The sequence below is a fragment of the Hypanus sabinus genome, chromosome 20, assembly GCF_030144855.1.
Source record: "Hypanus sabinus isolate sHypSab1 chromosome 20, sHypSab1.hap1, whole genome shotgun sequence".
NCBI lineage: Eukaryota > Metazoa > Chordata > Chondrichthyes > Myliobatiformes > Dasyatidae > Hypanus > Hypanus sabinus.
Window position 1 is genome coordinate 21,975,766 of NC_082725.1, and position 21,712 is coordinate 21,997,477.

Below are 21,712 nucleotides of genomic sequence, written 5' to 3' on the forward strand. Positions count from 1 at the left end.
CCATTCGTGACACCAAAGGGGACGCGCAGGAAGTGATAAAGCCTGCCGCCCGCCTCGAAAGTGGTGTGGGGCGGTCCTCTGGGCGGATGGGGAGCTGGTGGTAAGCGGATTTCAGATCTATTGTCGAGTACACCTTGTACTGAGCTATCTGGTTGACCATATCCACGATGCGGGGTAGGGGGTACGCGTCAAGCTGCGTGAGCCTATTGACGGTTTGACTATAGTCCATGACCATCCTATTTTTCTACCCAGTCCAAACAACAACCACCTGGGCCCTCCAAGGACTTGTGCTTGGCTCAATGATCCCCTCCCTGAGCAGCCACTGCACCTCTGACTGAATGAAGGCCCTGTCCCCCGCACTGTACCTCCTGCTTTTAGTTGCCACCAGTTTACCGTCGGGGGTCAGGTTGGCGAACAGCGATGGGGGAGGGATCTTGAGGGTGGAGAGGCTGCAAGTGGTGTCGGTAGCGCAGCTGTCGGCATGGCGCTGGGCGGGACGTGTGGTTCAGTGTGTGTGCAGTAACGGGGTATATGGCGAAGTCCCACCAAACTGAGGATTCCTGACAGTGAGTGGTGAGAGGGGCCCGTCATATGCCATAGTCACACTTTTTGAGATGGCTCTGGAAGTCCAACCCCAATAGCACAGTTGAGGCAAGACCAGTAGCGCAAAGTTCCGATATTCTGTGCCCTGCACCACCAATGTCGCTACACAACCCACCCGGATGTCTGTGGAATGCGACTCAGAAGCCAAGGTGACCCTCTGGCTTACCGGCTGCATCACGAATCCACAGCGTTGCACTGTGTCCGGGTCAATAAAACTCTCAGTGCTGCCCATGTCAAACAGGCAGCTAGTCCTGTGCCCCTCCGCCAGGATGTCCGTCATTGACCTTGCAAGCTGGTGTGGGGCGCTTTGGTTGAGGGTTATGGTGGCCAGAGTTGAACTGCCGTCTTGGTGCCCGGTAAACACCGGCGGGTCAGGGGTGGGGCATGTTGACGCCGACAAAGATGGCCACCCACATCCAGGCATGCAAGATGGCGCCCCGCTCGTGGTTTAGACTTACAGACCTTGGCAAAATGGCCCTTCTTCCCGCAACTGGAGCAGGTTGCTTCTCAGGCCAGGCAGTGTTTTCGGGGGTGCTTTTCGAGTCTGCAGAAATAACAGAGCTTGGGCTTTCGCCTGGCCGCTACTGTGGTCGGGTTCAGGGAGTTCGTGGAAACACGACTGGCAGCCGCGTTGGCGAATCCGCTCACGAGAAGTGGCGGTGGCGGGGTCTGTGGTGTCCACGGAACCGGCGGGGAATCGCGCGGCTGGACAGCATCAGCATTGTGCAGAGCAGCCTCCAGCGTGTCGGCCGTCTCGTTCGGCAAGCGTAAGGTAAAATCGGCATTTTCCAGCAGCCGCTGGCGCACGTACACTGACCGAATTCCTGTCACAAAGGCGTCTCGTACTAGCAGCTCTGCAAGCTGTTTTGCTGTGAGCGTTTTGGTAGTCACAAGTTTGGATGAGTGTCTGTAGAGCTCAGAGCAACTGGGCGCATGACTCTGCAGGCCGCTGTCGGCGCGTAGCTAAACGATGTCTTGCATAGACGGTGTTCACCGGCCGCAGGTACTGTCTTTTGAGGGCGTCCAGTGCCCCTTCGTAGGTCGGCAGGTCTCTGATAAATGAATAAACTTTTGGGCTGACTCTCGAGAGGAGAATTCTGTGCACAACAGTGGGTTCAGTTGCACTAACCTCCTCCAAGTATGATTGGAAGCATGCAAGCCAGAGTTCAAAGGCAAGAGCTGCTTCAGGGTCTTGGGGGTCCAAATCCAATCTTTCCGGACGTAAAACGGTTTCCATGTTTTAAAACTTCCAGTCAATAAAATTAATAACTCACTTTGAGACATAAAGGCGAGATATCGGCTTTTATTGACTGGAAGAAGGAACCAGCAGTGAGTGACCACCATACTACATCCTGGAGACTGAGAGGCCGGGCTCAGGTCTCAATCGCCTTTATACAGGGGTCTGTGGGAGGAGCCACAGGAGCAGTCAGCAGGGGGCGTGTCCAGACAGGTATATGTAGTTCACCACACTTTCCTGTTATACGACAAGTCCTAAAATTACTAAGGCCACTGTTCATCTAACTCATTTTACTTAGCCTGTGACCATCCTTTATGGATGAAGTGTTTCACAAAATTAGACACCTGGTTTTGAGTTCTCATTTAATTTCAGTAATAGAATGCATTAGAAGCTAATTTAGATGCATTGAAGAAACTGTGGCATACTTTGTGAAAAAAATAATTACATGCAGCATTTGAAGATGTAAATCTATTTGTCTTTCCCACATCTAACCATCTATGCATCCATTATTTCAACTATATTTCCATTATTCAATGCATTCATTCATCAAACCATCCAAATATTCCTCTATCACTCCATCAAGCCAATCTCAATCAATCCATCCATTCTTCCATCTCACCAACCATGCTCTCATTTCTCCATATAATGATTGAATCATGAGTTTAACCATACATTCACCCACACATCTCTGCACCTATCCAGTCATTCCTTCACACTTCTCAGCATCCATTCCTCCATTGTTTTGTCCCATCAAACATCCTTCTCTCAGTTTTCCACCCATCCATCCATCTCACTATATTTCCTAATCTATCCCAAGATTAGTCCAAAATCCCCATCCACTTTTCCTTATTCAACCCAATCTTCCATCCTCCCACCCATTAACTCTCCATCCTACTAAACTTCATCCACTCATCTCTTGATCCATCTCACCCATCCCTCAAACCTCAATTCATCCACACACCACCCAGCCCTTTATTCATTCATGCATCAAATTGCTCATCCATCTTTTCCAAGGTTCAAAGGTTCATTTATTGTCAAAGTATACAACTCTGAAATTCTTCTTCTCCAGACCGCCACAGAACCAAGAAAGAAGAGAATGGCCTCATGATCATCAACCCCCAAATTCCTCCTCCTCACACAAAAAAAACCCAGAATCAGAACAGGCACATTGACACCAAATCCCTCCCCCCCCACCCCACCCCCACCCGCAACAAAGAACAAGAAATCAGCAAAAAACGCAGAATATAAAAAACTATAATACTGAAAAAAGTCACCAATCTTGTCCGGAGAGAATATTTTCCTACGTTTGAGCATTCTGAGAGCAGTCACAAAAATCCAGATTATATCACTGGATGCAGACAGGTGTATTGAGACACTTAACGACAATAAGATTGTATGGCTTTGCCCATATTCAAGAAACGTCAATGTCTCCAATTCACTGTTATAAATAGGACAGATTTAGTTGGAGGACTGTCTGTGTGTATGAATAGGTGGGTGTATGGGAGGGAGGAAAAGGGCTTGTTTAGCTGTTGTTTTGTTGCCGTTGTTCTGCTGAACATTCTGGACATGCTATGTAGGTGCTGGAATATATAGTGATACTTTCTCCACATATTCCATCATTAAATTTCATTGAAACCTAACAAATATTGAAAAGGTCTAGATAGAGTCTATTTGGAGAGGATGGTTCCTATAGTGGGGGAGTCTAGGACAAAGGGCACAGCCTCAGCACAGAAGGACATCCTTTTAGAATAGAGATAAGGATGAACTTCCTCAGAGTGTGGTGAATCTGTGAAATTTATTGCCACAGCTGGCTGTGGAGGCCAACTCATAGGTATATTTACAGCGGAGGTTGATAGGTTCTTGATTAGTAAGGGCATCAAAGGTTGTGGGGAGAAGGCAGGAGGATGGGGTTGAGAGGGATAATAAATCAGCCTAGATGGAATGGTGGAGAAGGCTCGATGGGCTGAATGGCCTAATTCTGCTCCTTTGTCCTACAGCCTGATGGGCTCGTGGGCTGCCCGCAGCACCTAGAATGTGTTGGTTTCACTGCAAGTTTTAGTGTATATGTGATAAATAAATGAATCTGAGATTGTGCTGTAATAAAATGTTTCTCTTTTTGTTGGTAACTCTGGTGTTATCTCATTTACATGGTACTGGTGGAACTAGAGGCCCAGAAAGCCCAAGGATTCAAACCTAACGCTAGTTTCTTTTTTTAAAGAACTCCGTGAAATACGACATCCAGCATCAAGATACGACATCAAGATAGAGGGGCTGTAATAACTGGGAAGAAGGCAGGGTTTGATGTTGACAGTGAAAGACTGCTGTTTCAAAATATAAAACATAGGGATGTCATTGGTACACCTTCAGCAGTGAAGCCATGGTGTTTTGTGGAGAAAGACTGACGGGGTTAGGAGTGGAATTTTTATTACCCTGCAAATATAAGATGATGAGAACGTACGAAAGCCAATTAACTCCTCAAACCTTATGGACCACTTGGTTCATTCCTCAGTCTCATTATCCTGCCCTGTCTCTGGGATGTATGACATTTTGACTTCACAAAAGCCCATTGATGCCAATCTTGAAAATAATAATTCACCACCCACTCCTTTCCCAAGCTGACATCTACAGCCTTTTGGAAGAGAAGATTATGCATTTCTGGTGCACATTTGTGTGAAGTTTCTCCATAGTCTGTTCCACAATCCCTCACCCTTTGCACTCACAGATCCTCAGCCACACAAGTTACTGGAGAACCTCAGCAAATCGGGCAACTTCTGTGGAAAGGGAATTAACAATCAATGTTTCAGGATGAGGCCCTTCTCCAGGACTGGAAAGAAAGGGGGCAGAAGCCTGGATAAGAGGTAGGGGAAGGAGTACTCAGTTCCTCATCCTTTTACATTACTGCACTCTCAGCCCGCCAGACAAATCTCCTCTCTTTCTTCTACATCAGCTCCCTCCTCATTAATTCAAATCGTGTACTGAGAATAAAGTTAACCAACTTTATTCAAATTCAGGTCAGTTTTCATTCTACTCAGCAGCAGAAAAATGGCACAGACAGTCGGCTGAAAGGGTAGACGATCAACTGCTTTCAAAAAAAGGAATTTTATGAACACATAGTTGGAAAAGGGATTGGGAAATAGATGGACGAAAATGAAGTAAAATAATTGAATGCAATATGGAACATGAAGGCTCCCGAGCTATTGGAATCATGAAAATCTCATGCCAAAGGATAGCAACTGCACAGAGACAGATAAGCTGAACATTCATGATAATACCATAGCAGCCAGCAACTTTACAGCTCTGTATGCATGCTAAATGACTGCTAGAATATATAGCACAATTTTCTAATATGAGGTGTCAGGCGAGGTCACATTCAATTGCCTGGTAGTCAAGAAGTTTCCCAATGGGACGTGAAGTTAGACGAATGCTGCAGTTTCTCCATTTTTCTTTCACAAGAAGGGAGGGCCCTGAGGAAAAAAAAAGAAAATAATGCAATTTCTCCCTTGTGTGAACTAAACTGGTGGGCACATGCTTCATGGTACAGACTGTAACCAATCTATAAATGAAATAGGTTAGGCGACTGAATTCCAGTTTCTAATTCAAAGAGCTTCTTAGTTCAATAGCAGGTACCTGCACCCCACTGGGTCAACCAAAAATACATTTGGCTATTGGTTTACTTCACAGAAGCTCTTAATTCTGTCAGGTGAGAGGGATTGTGAAGCATGCTTGATAAATTTGCTAGGCCTGCCTGAGTTCGTCTACATCATAGCTAGAGTTGCATGCAAATAATCATCCTAAACAACAGGTCAATAAAGGATCAATTTTCAGTACAGAATGGCATCAAGCAAGATTGCTTCATCACCCCAGCATTTTTCTTACCCCTTTGGGCCACTTTGATGCACCTTACCTCCCATAGACTTCTCATTGGAATGGATTTGTAGGATGGGGGTCACGTTTATCAGTACTCACAATTTCTTCAGACCAAGATCACCCCAGTTCAGACAGGTGCAGTGAGCAAAGAACGTTTGGTTAAGTGCACGTTCTGAGTCCAGATTCTAAGCCATCAGTGATTTATTCAATGACACATGCAAGAGAATGCACTTCCATTTGACAAGTCTGGCCTACCTGCTCTTTCTGGTCAATACCAGCTCCATTATGAGACCCTGGCTGCTTCCCTTTCACATATTAGCACGCCTCAACAGAAGCAGATATCAATGTTGAAATTCATCACCACCTTCAATGCATAACATCCTCGTCAATCTCGCCCTTCTGAGCAAGAACACTTGGCCCATCACTTCTCCAAATGAGGAGGAAATAGTCTAATTGGTATTGAGAACCTCGAGTCACTTTGTTAGGAGCACACAGACACACTATATTTCGCTCATTCTACTCTCTCCTTGGGCCACCAAGCAACCCTGCCAGGTTAGAACTCACAAAATTGCATTCGAAGTAGATTAGCCTTGTCTCTGAGGGACCACCTAAGCAGAAGCAGTTCCTTCCTCAGAGTACAAATTCAGAGAATTAACCTTTCGTGTACAGGAAATCTATCAAAGAAATGTTCACCCTTCCATTTTACATTTTGTTTTTGAAAAGTCACAGAGGTTTGTTTGCCTTAGGGATATTTACTGCATTAGGTCCTGTTCAAAAAAATAACATTAAAAAGACGAATGGCTGGATGGATACTGATGACAACGATGTAAAATGAACTGAATGGAGTGCTAAGAGATTTCAAGTTGACTGGAATTCCACTATCAATTTGGAGTACAGGTGGTCAAGTCTCACTCTCGCCAGTTGGTCACAAAGATCTAAGTTTGTGCTTCATTGCAGTCCTGTGAAAGCCGTGCGTGGTCAGGGGTGTCATCTTTCTAATGAGATATGAAACAAATACCTGCTTAGCCTTTGTACTTGGCAAATAAAAAGGTTGTTTGAAAAAAATGAGGTGGGTTTGCTTTCCAAAGAAGATCATATAAGCTCTCCTAGTGTCTTGGCTAACATTTAACTCTCAACCCCTGTTACTGGAACAGGTGAATCAGTCACTGTCCTTTGCTGGTTATGGGAGCTAAATCTGACTGATGTTTTCCCTACATTACAGCAAGTTACATTCTCCTTCACTAAATGTAATTTATTAGTTGTGAAGTGTTGTGATATCCTGAGAAGGCATGAAAGCTGCCATATAAACTTCCATGGAAAGTTAGCAAATCGCCACATCCCACTCAGTTAGCACTTGCGTGGCATGGGATTGTGTTCTCACCCCTCTCCTATTTTCTCCATATACTAATGATTGAGTCTCCAGTGTTCTGTTTAAACTGATAAAGTTTACAGATGACACCGCTGTCATTGGAGTAATCACCAGAGGTAATGTTGGATCCTGATGCTTTTATGATCCAAAGGTTCTTCAGAAGTTAAGAATGAGACATGAAACTTGTTGCTTATGATCACTTTATAAGGTGTTACAAGAACAAAGAAGATGCTCATTTATTAAGTGCTAGAGGAATGAAGAAGGCGAAGAGAGAAGAAACATAAGGAGGAAGAACTTTATGTTCTATAACAGATTCGTGACGCCTGCTACTGAAACTAAGAAGTTTCCAGAAAAATACACAGGTAATTCTAACGGCTAGAAAACTCACTGAACATTTGCACGTTATATAAGTGATTATACAAAAATGCAAACACAAATAAGAAAATTAAACTAAAAGAGGAAACACAATTCTACAGCCCAATCCAACAGCGACAAATCCAAGATCCTAAGTAAACAAACTGGTATACTGGTTCAATCACAACAGCTTGGAGCAAAATGCCCTCAAAACCGTGGAGATGCATACGTATTGACTTCTGGAGAAATGTGTCTCTTCTCCACCCACTCATCATCAACAACTCTGCAGTTAGCAATGTTTTCGCAGTACCTGATGTGGGAGAACCATATTAACAAAACGGCTTGGCAGAGGATATACTCCTTGCGGCAGTTGGTAAAAATCCATTTTCCCTAGAACACACTAGTGCAACTGTTTATTGCCATCACAGAAAGCATCCTCACATCAACCGTTACTGTCTGGTTTGGTGCCGTATCCTCTCACAATATATGAAAGTTACAGTGGACTATCAGGTCAGCAGAAAAGGTCACTGGCTGCAGTCCACCATCACTTCTGGATTTGTATGTGTCCAGGACAAAGAAATGGGCAGGAAAAATTACTGTGGCTGCAACCCACCCTGCAAACTGCCTTTTTCAAAAGCTCCCTTCCTGAAAGTGCTCTGGGACTAGTTCACACCCTCTTAAAAGTTTCTCCCCCCCACAGGTTCAGGCATTAATATGATCAATCATTCTAGTAATTGTCCCCTGCCATACTCTCTCTATCTGTTACCTGAGTCACTGCACTGTACTGTAAGCACTTTAAGCCACTTTTTATAATACTGCTTTCATTGTAAAACACATTGGTGTTTGGGTATATATGCATATTTTAGGTAATATCCATACTGTAATTTTCATCCAGTACTTCAATCTTTATAGTTGTTCTTTTTGTTGTGTGTCATGCCAACATGCCACAGCAAATTCCTACAACATCCAAATGTATATGGCAAAAAAAACAGATCCTTTTACTTTTTTCCTTTTATTAAACTCCTTCTGTCAGTTGGGACGAATGGTGCTCTAATCAATGTGCGGTTATACACTTTATTCGGTAACTCCTGTATCTAAATAAAGTTGCCACTGAGTCAATGTGTGTGGTCTTCTACTGCTGTAGCCCATCCACTTCAAGGTTCGATGTGCTACGTATTCAGAGATGGTCATCTGTGCACCACTGTTATGATGTGTGCTTATTTGAGTTATTATGGCCTTTCTGTCAGCTTGAACCAGTCTGTCCATTCTCCTCTGACCTCTCTCATTAACAAGGCATTTGTACCCATAGAACTGCTGCTCACTTTCTGTAAATTTCTGTTGTGCATGAATATCCCAGGAAATCAGCAATTTCCAAGATACTCAAACTACCCCATCTTACACCAACGTTCATTCCACAGTCAAAGTCGCTGAGATCACATGTTTTTCCCGTTCTGATGTTTGGTTTGAATAAGAGCTGAACTTCCTGAGCATGTCTGCATGCTTTTGTGCATTGACTTGCTGCCACATGATTGGCTGATTAGATGAGCTGGTGTACGGGAGTCCCTAATAAAGCGGCCAACCTACGTGAGAAGAATAAAGCGGGTACAGAATTTCATCATCGATGTTTGCTTTCATCAAAAGCTGGATCCTAAGGTATAGAAGCTCTTCATTTAGAGGCACAGGGGATAAGTTTTTAATGCATGAAGACTCCAAGAGAAGCACAGATAGCAGCACCTTCTACAATGCATAGCCTTACTTGAGTAGGACTGTGGAACAACTTATTATCCATCTGCCCACAGATACTCATTAGAGTTTCTGACAACATCCAAGTCATAATCTTAACAGCAGGTCTACAACAGAGCCAAATGTCAGTGAGGATCAGGGACAAACAAGGCTGAACAATTGCTCCAACACTTCTCTCATTCCTGTTTGGCACATCACACTTCCAATTAACTTTTTGCAGAATTGGAGCTACTGTTTAGATCCAAAGGGAAATTAGCAACCACACACAGGAATGGAGCTGTTAAAAGCAGATGATGCTCGTGTTCGCTTGTGCTCAGAGTTTAAACTCCAAGCAAGTATTGCCCCAATCCCTGTTGCATATGAGAGGGTGGGCTTTACACTCAACAGCTGTAGAACAAAGGTCGTCAACCTGCCCTGTTGCGCAGAACTACTGCCCACATTGAGGGATGCTGGCAACACAGCAAAGCCAATACACCCCAGACAATGAAAGAAGAAAGAATTGGAATCAGTCAGGTTTATTATCTCTGATATATGTTGTAAAATTTGCTCTCTTGTGACAACAGTACGGTACAAGACACAAGAAATTACTATTAACTTACAATAAGAAATAAAGTTCAAAATTAGTGCAAAGCGTAATAGAGATATGGTGGCCATGGGTTCATGGACTGTTCAGAAATCTGATGGTGGAGGGGAAAATGCTGTTCCTAAAACATTGATTGTGTACCTTCAGGCTCCTGTACCTCCACCCCAAAGGTAATAATGAAAAGAGTACATGCCACAAATGGTGGAAGTCCTTAATGATGCTTTTGAGGATCACCTTGTGAAGATGTTCTTGATAATGAGGAGTCTTATGCTCATATCGAAGCTGGCTGAGTCTGCAGTTCTCTGCAGGCTCTCTTCATAATAACTTACATAGAACCATAGAACATTACAGCACAGAAACAGGCCTTTTGGCCCTTCTTGGCTATGCCGGATGTGATAGCATTGTGGTGTTCTCTTTTACAGTGAAGTTAGTTGAGGAATTAATTTGGCCAGAAGACTGAGCACATGTCCTCTGCTGTTCTTTGAATAACTGGCACAGGATCTTTGATTTCCACCTGACATAAAAGATGGGATCCAGGCTTAAAGCACCTCTCTGACAATCAGCAGTCCACCAATGCTGCATGAGAAAGTCTGTGTTGATATTTCAATAAACCATTGGAATTATTTCTTTGCAAAAGGAGGAGGCCCATTAAGTCTATTCCTATTCCTAAATGATCAATCCTGTTAACCTCAGTCCTCTGCACTATTTCTATAACACTGTCTAGGCCCAAAATGTCGACTGTGTTCTCTTCCATAGATGCTGCTTGGTCTGCTGAGGTCCCCAGCATTTTGCGTGTGTTGCTTGGATTTCCAACATCTGTGGATTTTCTCTTGTTTATAAATTATTCTTAAGCCAGTACCCATCTAATTCCTATTTGATCATTGGTGTTGCTAATTTTGTGTACCTTACTTTTTTCATTCCTTTCCCAGGATTGTGTCTTTAAGGAAAGGTCTTCAAAGTAACACATTACACAGAGTAAATGATGCTATAAACGAAATAATACTGAATCATTGTAAAATGGTGTGTGCAGTAATATGCTGTGTGTTTGTTAAAATCTGTTTTACAGTTGGCCAAGTGCTAATTTTACTGATTGATATAACAGCACATGCAAGGAACCAAACTTTGGAGAGTTTAATAATTTGAGTAAGAAAGACTCTTGCAAATTTCTGCAGATGAACAGTGGAGAGCATTCTGACTGGTTGCATCAGAGCCCAGTATGGAGCCTCCAATGCAAGAGGCTGCAGAGGGTTGTACTCTTAGTTCCATCATGGGTACAACCCTCCCCACCACTGGGGACATCTTCAAAGGATGGTGCTTCAAGAAGGTGGCATGTATCATTAAAGACTCTCACCATCTGGGACTGGTCCTCTTTGCATGACTATGATCAGGGAGTAGAAGACCCACGCTAAGAACCCCAAAACACCACCTCATTGTTTTTATTTTGCACTATTTATTTATTTTGTAACTTATAATATTTTATATCTTACACTGCTACTGCAACAAATTTCAAGATATATGTCGGTGATAATAAACCTGATTCTAATTCAGAAAGAAGAAATAGGTTGCTAAAGGCACACCATACAGATTCAGAGTTTCGGCCCAAGCAGTATTGAGGACAGGTAAGCAATTGTGAACCTAACACCATTCAATTTCTGCCTTGTAGATTACCATCTATAGGACTTGGAAGAAGAGTAGATTTCAGGAAATTTTTGTGTGTACATGGGATAAAATATTACGCAACTGAAGAGCTGTTAGCTCACCGGAGGTGTCCAGTGCTTTGCTCAGGTAGTTCTATACTTATACTCACTCCCTCTGGGCTTGCTTTGTTTTTCATGTTTCAGATTCTTCTCTGATAATTTTTCCCTTAAACTACTGCCTGTAACAAACCATTCCATGTTCGGTGATTCCTTTGGAATAAAAAATAACCTGATCATTTCAATCTTCATAAGCAGATGTGATTTCCTATCTTCAGTCATTCCAACATTGTTTATTTAGCCTCCCTTGAGCTTCCTCTGCTCCCATCAAAGTATAATATTAATATGAAATAGCATACTAAAGATTAGAACCAATGGAGGGCTGTCAACTTGAAATATGAACCCTGTCTTTCTTTCCAAAGATGTGACCCAATATGTTGAGTGTTTCCAGAATTTTCTGTTTTATTTCAAATTTTCTTTACCCAGTTTTTTATGTCCCAGCTTTGAAAACTTACATTTGAACCCTACTTTCAATGCTTTTGAGACTTGGAAAGTTCCAAAACTGCAGATTTTACTGTACCTATTGTATTGGAATAGTTGTTTGTGACCTTGCAACACCATTCTCAAATCCCTATCCCATTATTTTCTATCTGTGAAACTGAATAGTGTCTGACACTGTAGAAACAGACCCTTTGGCCCACTATTTCCATGCTATCCTTGCACCAGTCTACACTAATCCCATTTACCTGCATTGGTCTGTGCTTCACCCTGACATGTTTATGCCATTTTGCCCATCCCCGCTCACTCCAAATCACCCTGGTCACCCAGCAATTGCTTGCTGTTTGCGCGATCTGGTCAGTACCACTCCTGGTTCGCTCGACATGGTCCGGTCAGCCACCGCCCCTTGAGCTCAATTGGGCCACACCCTTTCATATCTGTTTGAGTTCCCTGTTGACGTCCGCACAAAGTCTGCCATTTCCACTCCTGATTATCCTGCTACCTTTGCGCTTCCTCCCACCGCCTACCTTACTTGTGCCATTGCATTTTACCCCCCGTGTTCGCTGTCTTCTTACTCTGCCCATGCCTCGCCCTACCTGGTGCACTGGTTCATAAATCTGCACCTCTTCGCTTTTTGCTTTCCACTCCCTGTCACCCTACCTTCCCAATTTCACCCTGAGGCCGATTGCTGCCTGTTCGCTCCGAAGACTCCTGCTCCTGGTTCACCCTGCATGGTCTGTTAGGCCACCTCCCCTTCGGCTCAGCTTGAGTTCCACCCCGCCTTCTAGATGTCAAGTTCACCCCAGGAGGACCACAACCTTGCCGTAGGGCTTGGAGGCTTGCGTGCCTCAATGACCCAGAAAACTATGTTGGCTGGAGTCAGGGCTCTTGTAGGGTCCCCCATACCAGACAGGCCAAGCGGCAGATGTCAGACTAAGAGTGATCCACAAGGCCTCCGGGTCTGAGGGTTCAGCTCAGGGTTAACAACTCTAACATTGAAGAATCTTTAAAGGACTTTCATTGCTGCTCGAAGTTCCAGCAGCGTAACCAGCTGTAAGTAAAGTTTCGCTCTACCCTCCTTTCAGTTCTGCTTGAGCCATACCTTGTGTTTTCCATTTCATGGTCTGCCTGAGTCAGGACCATGCTATCCACTACCCCCCGCCCCAACTTCAGCTCCATCCTGCAGGTCCGTTTGCTAGTTATCCTCAGGATCATTGCAACGCCTCTGCGCTTTTCCTTGCTGCCTGGTAATTGGTAACTCTGCACCACTGAGTTTCACTCTCACTTCACCGTCCTCTCAGGCTGTTCAAGCCCCTCCCTACCTGGCACGATGGCTCATTACTCCTCACCCTCTGTGGATCCATTCCTATCAGCCTGCTCTCCCTACTTCACCCCGTGGTTAGATGCTGTTGTTCACTTCTGGTTCCGTTTTCCCATTTTCTCTGTCGATTCCCACTCCTGGTTCACCCTACACCGTCCCCTAGGACACCACCCCTTCAGCTTCGCTTCGGTCACAACTGGTCTTCTCCAACTGGTATCCACTGGAGCCTCATCCTGTTGGATCCACCATTTCCACCCCAGATCATCCCACTTCCTCTATGCCTTCGAAGTTCACTGTTATTTCAAGGATTCAATGGTTTTGTTTAATATCAGAAAGGATATACAATTTACAACCTGAAATTCTTATTCTCCGCAGATGTCCTTGTAACAGCAGAAAAATGCCAAAGAATGAATGATAGAAAGAAGTAAGCACCCCAAAGCCTCTTCCCCCCTCCCACACACAAGCAGGAGCAAGTGGCGTCAACCCCCCGCCTTCAACCCCCCCAACCCCCTCTTCGGGCAGAAAGCATCAGCACTCCAACCACCCACCATGCAATGCCCCAAAGAGAGACCCATCATCTACAGTCCTTCAAAAACTACTGTTCATCCCAACAGTTCGATATCCCTCAGGCTCTCTCTCTCTCTCTCTCTCACTAACAAGGGAGACAGAGATATCCCTGTGTTCATAGCGAGAAGGGATGGAAGCTGCTGCTGTTTCCATGTTACAGTCGGTCTGTAGTGCTCCCCCGGCTCAAGAATCGGCAGCGAACTCTTCCTCGCCTTCGAGACAGACCTCCAACAGCTGCACTAGCTGTCTCGATGTTCCGGCTCCCCGCGACGTTTCATTCCGCAACATCGGCGAGAAATTGGGTCCCTGTCTTCAGGCTGCTCCCGGAGATATCGAGAACGTGGCTGGTCGGCGAGCTCCAAGGACGGAAACATGCTGCCGTACAGAACTGCAGTTTGAGTGCAGCCGCACACCATGGGCTCTGACAGGACCCCAGCCATACTGGAAAGGAAAATAGAGACAATAGAACAAGAAATTAAACTGTTACACTGATGGGCCAAGAGAAGTCACTTTCTGGCAGCATCTTTACCTCCCTGCCAACACCTCCCCTCTCCCCCAGTCTGAGCAGACTTCTCAGACTGTTCATGTTTCCCTGGACTTGGTGTGCTGGTACATTGCCTCTGTACCTCTTCACTTTCTACGCTCCACTTCCAGTCACACTGCAGTCCTGTTACACTTTCCTTCCTTAGTGGCCCCCTTGGCTCTTTCCATCCCTGTTTACGGTTCACTCTACATGGACCGCTAGCTTATCACCCCTTCAGGTCCGCTTCATCTCCATGCTACCCTCTCCTTTTCACACCTGTTTAGCTGGATTATGTACTCCGCATTCTGTAAAGAGATGGCTGGTCATTTTACACCAGTGAGTTACCTCAGCCTCTCATGAATTGGAAAGCATCTTCAAGGAACATTTGTCCTGATCACCGATGTCCACTGTACACGATACAATAACTGACATCTTTACCTTCAGGAGACACGAATGAGGAATTTGGGACTCTCAGACCATTATGTTTCATGGCAGCTGGAAGAGTTTTCTACAGGGGAATGTCTGTGCAAATTATAAACACGTGAATGGCTGCAAATTCCTGAAAGGAAGCACTCACAGACAGGGCAACACAGAAGGGAGAACTATAGATAACAGTTCGCTAGAAATTATTAAAGAGAATGATCTCATACTGAGGGAAATTAGAATACTCATTGTACAAAACTTTCTTGGGAACATAAGTGAATAGAATTCATTCTGATCTTGTAAGGTAACATGTGATCAGCCGTTAGTGAACAAAGACAGTCTTGGATTTTTATTGTGTCTTTATTGACCTCAGGGCATCCTAAAGGCTCTGGAATCTATGAAATACCTTCTTAACTGCAATGCCCATGTTACAAATATTACACATCTTTATTTATTAGTTGCAGCATGCATGATACAAACTAAAACGATTGATCTAATTGCTGTCCGTCACATTAGATTGATAAATTGCTCAAGCTTAACTTTCATAGCCAATGACATTATCTTGACCTTTGGTTTCTTCTCACCTTATAAATGCACTCCACAAAATGCCCTATAATTTCCGATCACCTGACTGTAAATAAAAGAAGTGAAGCGGTAAATTGTATAGAGGGTAGAATGTGAGGAGTCCAGAAAAATGTGCAATTAAACAACTTCAGTGTAAGAGATGATTCCATGCTCTGATGCTTTCAACACAGAACAGCAAGTGGAGAGTGCATTTAGTGTGCTTGTGATCCCGTTTCAAGTACTGGGTATTAGAAATTCTCTTTACATTTGCAAGAGGAGGACAAGAGGAGAAGTTTCCAGCTTTGCCTTCTGGGCACATCATGCTGTGCACTGCACTTGAGCACATTTCTCTGAAACAACGCAATTAATAAAATTAAAGCATAACTATTTTCTGGTTCCAGACAGTTAAGCCAACTGAACACAAACCCAAGAAAATCCTATTTACTACAATGAACATAACCCATACACCTTCCGTAATAGATACAGAGGAAATAATAGTTCGAGTTTTCAGCTTCTTCTTACTTGTCGTTAGTGCTTATTTTCCAAACGTTCATTGAATTGTATTTTAACATTTACACACAGACGTTCATTCAGATAGAATCACACTCACCTTCTCACACTCATACATACATACACTCACCTTACACACCTGCCTACCTCCATTTTTACTCAACTGTGGCAAATCAATTCATTCATTTACAGTGCCTTTAGACATTTAAGGTCACACATGCATTAATCCATTCAAAGGGCTACATATTTATGTACATACATTCACACATACATGTTCATGTCTTCTGTTGCTGTAGCCCATCCACTTCAAGGTTTGATGTGTCATGCATTCAGAGTTGGCCGTCTGCACACCGTTGTTGAAATGTGTGGTTATTTGAGTTACTATCACCCTGAACCAATCTGCCCATTTTCCTTTGACGTCTCTCGTCATCAAGACACTTTTGCCCACAGAAGTTCTGCTCACTGGATTTTTTTTAGCATTTCTCGCACCAACCTAGAGACTGTTGAGCATGAAAACCCCAGGAGATGAGCAGTTTCTGAGATACTCAAACCACCCCGTCTGGCACCAACAGTCATTGCATGGTCAAACTCACTTAAATCACACTTCATCCCCATTCCGATGTTCAGTCTAAACAACAATTGAACCTCTTGACCATGTCTGCATGCTTGTATTTTGCATTGATTTGCTGTCATATGATCGGCTTATTAGATATTTGTATTAACGAGCAGGTGCATATGTGTACCTAATAAAATGGCCATTGAGCGACATGCAATTAGAAACAAATGCATTTGGAGGAAAATGACTGAAACACAGACACTCATACACATTTTTTGGGTGGGGGCGGTGGGTTACCTACATGCTTTTGTTGATTAGATCAAAGTTGCTGAGGTTGAAAGCTTCAGGATAATAGGAGTGAACATCACCCAAATCCAACCGAGAAGACACCATGGTCAAGAAAGATCACCAGCTCCTCTACTTCCTCAGGCGAACTCCAGGGGTTGAAACTGAAAATCAAGGCCTGAAGGCAAATCAGAAGTCCAGAAGATGAAGCCCAATGGCTGAAGCCTGGAGACTGGAGGGCTGTCCTGGGTTTGGAGAGCTGTCCATGTGTGTGGGTGGAAGGGAGGAACGAGGGCTGTTTTGCTGTTTTTGTTTTGTTGCTGGTTGTGTTTTGTTTTGCTGCATTCTGTGCCATTCTGCTGAGCATTGCGGATTTGCCATGTTGGCCCCAGAATTGAGAGACGACACTTGCACGCTGCCATAGATTGTATTTATTGTTAATGCAAATGACACATTTCACTACAACACACACACAATGCTGGAGGAACTCAGCAGGTCAGGCAGCATCTACAGAGGGGAACACATAGTCAACATTTTGCGCTGAGACCCTTCAGCTGGACTGGAAAGAAAGGAGAAAGAAGCCAGAATAAGAAGGTGGAGGGAGTGGAAGGATACAAACTAGAAAGTGATAGATGAAACCAGGTAGCTGGGGAGAGGTGTTGAAGTAAGAAGCTGGGAGGTGATAGGTGGAAAAGCTAAAGGGCTGGAGAAGAAGGAATCTGATAGGAGAGTGGACCATGGGAGAAAGGGAAGGGGGAGAGGCATCAGGGCTTGTGAGAGGCAGGTGAGAAGAGGTAAGAGGGTGGGCCAGAGTAGGGGAGGGGTTAGGGGGAATATTACAGGAAGGTGGAGAAATCAACATTCATGCCATCAGGACACCCATGTCACCCAGACAGAACATGAAGTGTTTCTCCTCAAACCTGAGGGTGACATCATTGTAGCAGTAGAAGAGGCCATGGAATGACTTGTCGGAATGGGATTGGGAATAGGAATTAAAATGATAGGCTACTGGGAAGCCCTGCTTTTTACAGATGGAGCCAAGGTCCTTGACAAAGCAGTCCCCTAATCTATATTGGATTCCACTCATGTGGGGGGGCGGGGGGTTGCATTGGGAGCACCAGATACAGCAGACAACCCTAAAAGATTAGCAGGTGAAGTTTTGCCTCAACCGGAAGGACTGTTTGGGGCCCTGAAATGAGGTGATGGAGGGGGTGAATGGGCACGTGTAGCATTTTTTTCTACTTGTCAGGAGGGATATTAGTGGAGAAGGATGAATGGACAAGGGAATCACGGAAGGAGCAATCCCTGCGGAAAGTGGAGAGTTGGTGGGGGGAGGTGAAGATGTGTTTGGTGATAGGATCCCATTAAAGATGGCTTAAATTGCAGAGACTCGCGCATTGAATGCAAGGCTCACGGGGTGGTAGGGGAGGACAAGAGCAAGTCAATGGGCAGGTAGTGGGAAGACTGGCAGAAGCATCTTGGTAATGGAGGAGATGCTGGTGAGGGTGGCATCAATGGTGGAAAAATGGAAAGCCCATTCTTTGAAGAAGGACATCTCAGATTTTCTGGAAAGGAAAGCCTCGTCTTGAAAACAGGTGCTGTGGCGATGAAGAAACTGAGAAAAGGGAATAGTATTTTTAACAGGAGACAGGGTGAGAAGAACTATATTCAAGATAGCATTGAAGTCAGTAGATTTATGAAAGGTATCAGTAGACAAACTGTCTACAGCGTGTCTGGCATATTTCATAGTCAGTTTTGATGTGCATGTGATAAATAAATGGATCTGAATCTGATTTGCATTCTGTAAGTTTCTGAGGTTGAAGGAGTTCACATAGGAGTAAACAGCAAATTTCATGTCATTTATCAGCGATAGGAAACCAGATTCTGATTCTGAATTTTGAGATGGAAGGAGCTGAGGCCAAGGATGGCAATTTTAAAACTCAGGATTCAGTCCAATAAATTAGTACCAACCTAGAGTTGCAGAAAGGCCAGACGGCTGCCCAGTTCCCTTCTCTGAAGTACAATAGTGAGCCTGCTGAGATTTTTTAATGCTAACACTGTAGTTTTGAAGGCAATTCTTCCTGAGGTCAACGTTCATGTAGATGCATTGAATTTGTTTTTCTAACTGTCATGGCAGCATTAAATTTGATCTTGCACTAGCATTAGAGTCATTTGAATTATAATGGCTGTAGTTCTAATGCAGATTTTACTTCATGTCAAAATGAGAAGAGCCCTTCACTTGTCAATTCAACAATATTCATTTGTGTGAATTTGGACTATTATTTATAAAAATATAAATTGAAAATTTAGGAAATGTACCAGAAAAGCAATAGTTTTTTTCAATAAAAAAAAGGGAATCTGGTAATTTAGCACCTTTGCAAGATTCAGGACGAGCATCAGCCGATGAATTAGTTGTGAAGTGTATTTACGTTTGTTTCATAGTCAAATAACAAGGGAGTACACACAAATAAACAGCAATAAGTAAACAAACTAGCAAATACTGTGTTTTTGATGCTGTCAATGAGGTAAGAATATTGGCTGAATCATCAAGGGAAATCAATGTTCCTCTTCTGATAATATTATGAGATCTTTTACATGAACAGGTAAATGGCCTGTTCAGTTTAATGACACATCTTAAAGGTATTGCTAAGGCACATTATATTTACACCAAGGAAACTAACTATTAGTAAATCACATTTATGGGCTGTCATTACCTTACTTGCACCCACTGCAAACATCATTCCAAATCCAAAGCATGAAATTGATCTGAAACATTTTAAGTATTCTTTGCATTTTATTAAAAAAACTGCATTTTCCAGTCAGCTTGGAAAGAGGAGAATGAAAATTCTTTCAGTTGCATAAGAACTACTTTCCTAAAATAACCTCAGGCTGAGATTTCAGTTTTTGTGACAAGACCATGAACTTGTTTTAAGAAACACTTATTTAAAATCTCACCTGAAATTCTGACCTCGGAACATCTGTCGTGAGCATATTTCGGATGCTGTCAGAGTGAAGATCTTTTTTTTTGGAAATTTCTGAATACACGTTTGAACCTGCATACACAGATCCAAAGAATTCCTTGTGTATTCCATTCCCTTTTGATTTATCAAAGAAAACTTATGGAAATGGCATTGATCCAAATTGCTTCTCCTACTTGTTATCTCCGTGGGTCTGTTAAAAATGACTTCATCCAAATCTGGGCAGTTTTAAGAAATCCACTCAGCTCCTAAAGAAATGACTGACATGGCGATAATTTCTGCCTCCTGGAAAAGGTTCCAAACATTAAGATAAGGTCTTGGATTTTCATTCTTAATAAAATTTGATTAATTGTTTCCAAAACTGCATCACACCATGTTGAATGATATCAAATTGTCCCTAAAAGTCCTTTTATTTTGCTTAAACACATTTGCTGTTGATTAGTTTATTGACTAGTATTCTTGCTTTAATGACAACTTCAGTGGATTATGCACTATGACAGATACTTGTTAGTTTAGCATTCGCCTTCAAGATGAGGGAATTTATCAATTGCTTTCTAATCGATAGATACCTTTGCAAAACACTCTTCAATTATTTCAACTTTAATCTCAAATTGCCACAGCTCATTGCAAAACTAATTGACTACTTTTATTTCAATGTTATCTATTCTCCCCAGAAATAGACTGACAAGTCAATACATCATGACCAATACGGTACTAATATACATTCAAGATCCAACGACTGACATTCTCCAAGTAAGCTTAATCTAAGCCAATAGAAATATTTATCAGCTTTATATAAGTGAGCTGCTGGAAGGTATCAGAGTCATGTTTGGAAGTCACAATTTTAATAAGTTAGTTGAACACCCCAACGTCGTTGTCCCATTCATAACTTCTAAAAGATTCTACATGTTAATGTGAGCTATTGCAGAGTTGGGGTGGCAGAGTTTTGCAATAGTAGGGCTTCTGCCTCACAGTGACAGAGATACAGGTTCCATCCTAATCTTGGGTGCTGTCAGTGTGGAGTTTGCATGTTCTCCCTCTGACCACTTGAGGTTCCATTAGGTGCTCTGGTTTCCTACATAGTCCCAAAGGAGTCCAGGTTGGTACACTGTTGCTCCAAGAGTATAGATGTAAAATCTGGAGGAATTTATCAAGATCGAGATTAAGACTGTTTATTGTCATTCTTCAGAACACGAGTGTGAAGGAGAACAAAATTAACGTTCCAATGCCGTGCAAGAAGAACACAATAAGCACAAAAACACGATAAATATGAATATAAAGGCAACCATATAAAACACAATATACATCTGCTGAGCGTGGCTGAATGTACATAAGATTAGCTTATATATATTGACTGATTTTATGAGTATTGTGAGCGGTTTTGGGACCGTTACATAAAAATAACGTAGGAGTATTTGGTCATGAGTGAGTGACAGGAAATGATAAAGTGACAAGGTGACAAGAGGAACTCCTCTAAGCAGCTGTAGGGCATGTGAAAACATGGCTGGACAGTGTCAATGTAGATATGAGGTGTGGAGTGTAAGTGTACCACGGCAGTGAATGGGGGGGGGGGGAGGGATAAAAGGTGCAAAGGGGTTGTAGAGAGGAATGCTGATGTGAATGTAACAGTGATAAGACCATAATACACAGGAGCAGGATTAGGCTATTCGGCCCATCAAGTCTGCTCTGCCATCCCTTCCTGGCTAATTTATTGCCCTCTCAACTCCATTCTCCTGTCTTCTTCCTGTAATTTAGCCAGACTGGTTCAAGCTGACAGGAAGGCAACAGAATCTCAAATAACTAGGTATTATGACAGTGGTGTGCAGAAGAACATCTCTGAATGTACAACATGTAGCAGAAGACCATGAACATACACTTGGTGGCCACTTTATCAGCCTCCTTCTGTACCTAAAAAAGTGATATATTATGTATATTATGATCTTGCATTTTTACTGAATGTTCCACTCACTGGGGGAGTCTCCTTTGATATATTAAGACTGTTTCTCATTGACCTATGTATATACGGTGAATTGAGAA